This window comes from Nicotiana attenuata, unplaced genomic scaffold (genome assembly GCF_001879085.1).
Source record: "Nicotiana attenuata strain UT unplaced genomic scaffold, NIATTr2, whole genome shotgun sequence".
Taxonomy (NCBI): domain Eukaryota; kingdom Viridiplantae; phylum Streptophyta; class Magnoliopsida; order Solanales; family Solanaceae; genus Nicotiana; species Nicotiana attenuata.
Genome location: NW_017670925.1, coordinates 44,169 through 51,042, shown reverse-complemented (window position 1 = coordinate 51,042; position 6,874 = coordinate 44,169).

Below are 6,874 nucleotides of genomic sequence, written 5' to 3'. Positions count from 1 at the left end.
TGTGAGTTGTGTGGAACGGCATGTGATGGTATTCTGGATTGGAATTTTTGGCTCGATTCAGCTTGTTCGGGTGTATGTATGAGGAGCTCATGCAGTGGTTCGATGGCCTTGGAACGACTCCGGGCACGTTCAAGGACAAACGTATGCTTAAGTGGAGGAGGATGTAACGACCCAACTGGTCGTTTTGAGCAATTGCATCCGGTTCGACAGTTTGAGGTCACGAGTAGCTTCATATTATGTGTATCAACTTGTGTGCGCGGTCCGCGCGTGAAATCGGAAAGCTTTTATGTGAAAATATGAAAAATATAGTAATTTCTAAAGTTAAAATTTGGGTTTTAGTTGACTTTGGTCAACATTTTTGGTAAATGGACCCGGATCTTTGTTCTGACGATCCGAGGAGGTCTGCGGTAAAATATGGGACTTGGGAGTATGCCCGAAATTGAATTCCGAGGTCCCTAGCCTTAGAAAACAATTGTTGAAGAAAATTGTTGTGCTGGTTTTTAAGGAAATAAAGAAATGAATTAATGTTTGAACTCGTTGGTATCAGGCCCGTATTTTGGTTCCGGTGCCTGGTCCAAGTTTGTTATGATATTTACGTCCTATCTGTGAAATTTGGTGAGAATCGGAATTGATTTGACGTGATTTGGACGTCCGGTTGAAAAGATAGAAAATCATGAGTTTTGAGGTTAAATTCGTAGTTTTTGATGTTATTTTGATGATTTGATCCTACGAGCAAGTCCGTATGATGTTTTTATACTTGCGTGCATGTTTGGTTTGGCGCCCCGAGGGCTTGGGTGAGTTTCGAATAGGTTTAGGCTATATTGTGCTTGTTTTTGGATGCTTCATCGTCGTTTCTTCAAGCAAAAATAATACCACATTGAGCAAATGAGATCCAAATTCAGTTTTTATTGAACCATTAGATCTGTATAGAAATTACGGAGCCATAGGAAAAAGAATCATCGAATTTGGACATCGTATGAGGAAGTTATGCTCATTTTCGTGTCGGGAAAAATTTCTAGTTTCCGGTATGTTCTCAAATGCGAACACTTTCATCGCATTTGCGATGCCCAGTTCGCAAATGCGACTTCTGCCAGCCCTGCTTTGTTCGCAATTTGCGAGGGATCGCAATTGCGAACCCTGGGTCGCAAATGTGACATCTGAGGCCTGTTAAGTGAGGTTTGTGACGAAATTTTCACCCATTTTTCAATTTTCTCGAACCCTAAACCTCCATGGGCGATTTTCCAAAGACCCTAACTTCTCCAAATCATTGGGTAAGTGTCTCTAGTCAATTTTCAACTATATTTTGTGATTATATCTTAGATTTAACATCAAATTCATGAGAATCTAAAGGAAAATTTGGGGAAAATTGTGAAATCTTTCGAAAATGTAAAATGATGATTACCAAATGGTATCGGAATTAGATAACTTTTGTATGGGTGAACTCGTAGCGGAATGGTGTTCGATTTTTGTAAATTTTGCCGGGTTCCGAGGTGCGGGCCTGGGGAGTTGACTTTTGTTGACTTTTTTGCAAATTGAATAAGAATCATAGTTTTGTCAATTGAAATTATTTTCTCTTGCATTGTTTGATGTATTCAAGTCGTTTTTTGCTAGATTAAGCCGAGCGTTGATGAATCGGTAAAGGAAAAGCCAAATTAAATATTGAATTGGCCGGATTGAGGTAAGTATCTTGCCTAACCTTGTGTGGGGGACTTCCCCTTATGATTTGAGTCATCTATGCTAATTGTAGTCCGTGCATGCGAGGTGACGAGTGTGTGCTCGGACTTATTTGTGGGAAATTTGCTATAGGGTTCTTAGGTCCTTATGTTCATATTGTGGAAAGTATCCCGTTATGATTGGGTTTAATAATTTCTTAAATTGCCTCTATATGCTCCATATGATATTGTTAGTTTTCCTCTAATTCTTACATGTTACATTGACCCTTAATTACCTTAATTGAAGTGATTGCCTTCCTTATTGTTTTGATACTTCTTGATTGTGAGTTTTTCTATGACTTCGTGCAAATATGTTACTTGTCCAATTGTTTTGGTTACCGGTGTAGTTATCATGTGCTTATTATGTCTTGTTGTTTTGTTGAGGTTATCGTGCTTCTTGGTTTTTCCATGACCCTTATTATGTACTTGCTGATTCCCTTGCCGGGATGTTATTGCTTATGATATTGTTTCCCTTACCGGGATATTAATGTTATACTCTTATTCCCTTGCCGGGATTCTTTTATGATTGGTGTTGATATATGAAATAGGATCGGGTTGCACGCCTGCAACGAGACTATATGAAATGGTAGCGGGTTGCACGCCTGCAACGGTACTATATGAAATGGGAGCGGGTTGCGCGCCTGCAATGGTATTATATGAAATGGGAGCGGGTTGCACGCCTGCAAAGGTACTATATGAAATGGGAGCGGGTTGAACTCCTGCAACGGTACTATATAAAATGGGAGCGGGTTGCACGCCTGCAACGATATTATATAAAATGGGAGCGGGTTGCACGCCTGCAACAGTATTGTGCGAAATGGGATCGGGTTGCACGCCGTAACGGTATTATATGATTTGGATCGGGTTGCACGCCGCAACAAGAAAGAATGAAAGTGTATATTAATTCTTATGGTGAGAACGAGAGTAAAAGCACGAAGAGTGATGCCGTGCACTTTCTGTTGCTGTGTTTATTTGTCGTTATCAATTCAAGTGTTTTAACTGTTTAATTTCCTTTATTGCTGTGATCCTTTGTTTTGGAACCTATAGTGTTTTCAATACTTCGCCGTATTTATATATATACATTCCAATACTTCAAACTTCAAAAATTGTTACATCTTTAATTCAATTAGTTTCTCAATTATATCCCCTTAAACCGTTTGAGGTCGTATTTTACTTAAGAAAGAATTTCTACTAAGTTTTAAGTTATTAACTCCCATGTTAAAGGTAATAATCCAGTCGATGTTGTATTTTAACTGAAAGGGGTACTTTCTTTTCTCAAATGATTTCAAAAGAAACAACCTCATCTTTTCTTGCTGACTTTCCTAATTAGTTTAGAAATTGTAATTTACTTATACTAGGTAATTGAGACTTCTTGAACATCTTGAGTGCATTTGTACGGACATTATGTATAGTATAGCATGTGGATTTTGTTGTTAAAAGTGAGATGGAAAATGTGGGGGCACAAGGTGCCATGTGTGCTGAAGGTTCGGAAGTTGGAATTACGATATGAGAAACCGAGGATTGAGATGGTCGGGATTGTGTATTAGACATAATGTGATTGATTGAGTTGGTATTGCCTTCTTTATTTTAATACATTCTTACTTGTCTTTGTTCCTGTTATGTCAGTGTTGATTTACTTGGTTATCTCACTTACTTGGTTATCTGATTTACTTGGTTATCTGACCTACTTGGTTATCTGATTTATTTGGTTATCTGATTTACTTGGGTATCGTTCGTTACTACCCGTGTTCTCCCTTTATTGTTCCTACTGTTTGTGTTTTGATTTCTCTCCGCTGTTGATATTATCTCGTTATCTTTTTCTTGATATTTTACTATCATATCTTGTTCATTTCATTTGACCAGTAGGTGTCTTGACTGTTCCTCGTCACTACCCCACCGAGGTTAGTCTTGATACCTACTGGGCACCGCCGTGGTATGCTCATACTACACTTCTGTACATTTTTGTGTACACATCCATATATTGATCGATAGTAGCTGTGCGGGTCGTCGCGGTGGAGACTCACGGTAACCTGTTGCTGCATTCGCAGGCCTCGGAGTCACCTTCGTTTGTATTTATATTACATTGATTCCTTCTCGTTCTGGAACAGTGTTGTATTTATTTTGTATAACTACTCTTAGAAAGGCTTATGACTTGTACCACCGGCTTTGGGAATTGTGATTTATTGATAGTTATTTAATTTGAAGTCAGTAAATGTTAATGTTATTTCAATAAATGTTAGGCTTACCTAGTTTAGAGACTAGGTGCCATCACGACTCTTTCGGAGGGATTTTGGGTCGTGACACTGGCACACACCGTAGACTATTAATTTGGGATGTAACCATATCATTACGAACTTGTTAATTATTGACTGTTTAAAAATTTAACTGTTAAGAATAATGTTGAGGTTATTTTTGGTAAGTTAATATGAACTCATTAGTTGAATTAGGGTTGGCTTGCCTGGCAACGGTGTCGGCCGCCATCACGACCTATGATGGAATTTGGGTCGCGACATTTCTCAAAAAACAATACCTACCATAACTGAATTATACACAAAATTTTAATTAAAGATACCTACAGTAATGTGTATTGTACCATAATTATACAAAACAATGTTAACTAAATTATACTACTATATGTTATTTATTTTCCAAATTAAAATCTATATTTAATAATATAATAGAGATTTGTATTATAATTAAAAAACAATCCTTATTGAACTACTACTTCCATTAGTTATGTTTCCATTTATAATCAAATTGTTAATGTTGTCTTAAAATTGCCAAGTGGCGTCTTTTTAGCTTGCCACTTGGCTTAATGTCATGCTTCACTACCCTCCTTTTAATATAATACTAGTATTAGTACCCAGGCGATGCGCGGACACAAATCATGTCGGATTGTGATTTGGATTATTTGAATTATGTATAAATAACTTCAAAATATAAACCTTTGAGATAAAATTAATAGATAATCTGTGATGACCCAAAAGGTCATCACATGCTTTTAAATTAAATTCTGTGTTCCGAGGCCTTAAAAAAAACCTCTTTTATCTTCACCTCGATTTGCGTGTGCAGTCCGGACGTGCAGCCGGACCCACTTCGGTCAACATTTTGGGTAAATGGACCCGGACCCATGATCGGACGGTCCCGGAGGGTCCATAGGAAAATATGGGACTTGGGCGTATGCCCGAAATCGAATTCCGAGGTCCCAAGCCCGAGAAATGAATTTTTAAAGAAAATTATTTTCTAAAATTATTAAAAGGATTTGGAAATGAAATTTGATTAGAACATGTTGTTATCGGGCCCGTATTTTGGTTCCGGCACCCGGTACAGGTGTTATATATGATTTAACACGATTCTGTGAAATTTGGTGAGAAACGGATGTCATTTGACGTGATTCGGACTTTAAATGAAAAATTTGATGTTTTAAGAAGTTTGAAATAATTCATTGATTTTGAGGTTAAATTCGATGTTAATGATGTTAATTTGGCGATTTGATCGCACGGATAAGTTCGTATGATGCTTTTGAGTTAGTACGCATGTTTGGTTTGGATCCCCGAGAGCTCGGGTGAGTTTTGGGTAGGTTCCGGGGTGCTTAAACTTAGGAAAACACTGTTGTTGCACCAGTTCTAGTGTAACCGCACCTGCGGTTCTTGGGCCGCAGATGCAGATTCGCAGGTGCGGGAAGTGTATCGCAGGTGCGGTCCGGCCTTCGCAGATGCGGGTAATATTCCACAGAAGTGGTTCCGCAGGAGCGGATTTCTCCCTCGCAGATGCGGCAGCAGTGGGCCAAGTCATTTCCGCAGAAGCGGTCATTTTTTTCGCACGTGCGGTTGCGCAGATGCGACCCACAAGCCGCAGATGCGGAAGTCGGGCAGTGAATCTTTTAAAACATAACTTCAACGATTTTTCTTTCAAACTTTCACAAAAAATAGAAGAACTAGGGCGATTTTCTCAAGAGATTTCTTCCCAAATCACAAGTAAGTATTCATTAACTGATTTCTTTCAACTATCTAATGTTTTTCATCAACTTTTAATAATCCTAGGGTTTTCATGGTAGAAAATTGGGGAATTGGGTAGAGTTTGGGCTTTTTTATTATTTGGTAATTTGACCTTGTTTTGGGGTCGGATTTCAAAACAAATTATATATTCGGGCTCATGGGTGAATGGGTGATCGGGTTTTGGTCCGAACCTCGTGTTTTGACCAAGCGGGCCCGGGTTCAATTTTTGGGTTTTTGGAAAAAATGATTGGAAAGTTATAATTAAGCATTGGAATTGGATTGTTTGGCACTAATTGATGTTATTAAGTCGATTATGTCTAGATACGATTGATTTGGAGCCAAATTCGAGGGGAAAGGCGGTGTTTGAGGATTGAGTTGGCCGTGTAAGTTCGATGTAAGTGTTCGGTCTAACCTTTGCTTGAGGGATTAGGAGTTGAGTCCTATTTGCTATTTGCTTCTTGTTGAGTACAACATATAGGCATGGTGACGAGTATCTATACATTGATGTCGAGCATGACCGTGAGTCTTAAATTGATATTTTTGTGTTCTTATATGATGCTACGGATGCTTTAATTGATGATTCTCGATATTGAGCAAGGATTAAATTTGTTCTCTTGGGAATTACTTATGATTTGAATATTGATGTTAGCTGAGATGAATAGAGGTTGAGTTAAGGTTGGTTATAGCTGATTCTCCTTTGCCGGGGCGTATTTACTTCTATTGTTGATCCCTTGCCGGTATAGTGTAGTTTATTATTGATCCCTTGTCGGGATAGTGTAGTTTATTATTGATCCCTTGCCGGGATAGTGTAGTTTGTTGTTGATCCCTTGCTGGGACTCTAGGTATGGTTGTTGCTAAAGGTATATAAAAATATGGATCGGGTTGCACGCCGCAACAATACTATACATGGATCGGGTTGCACGCCGCAACAATACTATATATGGATCGGGTCGAACGCCGCAACAATACTAAATATGGATCGGGTTGCACGCCGCAATAATATTAAATATGGATCGGGTTGCACGCCGCAACAATACTAAATATGGGTCGGGTTGCACGCTGCAACAATGTTATATTGGATCGGTTGCACGCCACAACAGTATTATTATTGTTTTGTTGTAGATTTTGAGTTGTTCTCACATATCTCTTTTTATTTCCTGCTGG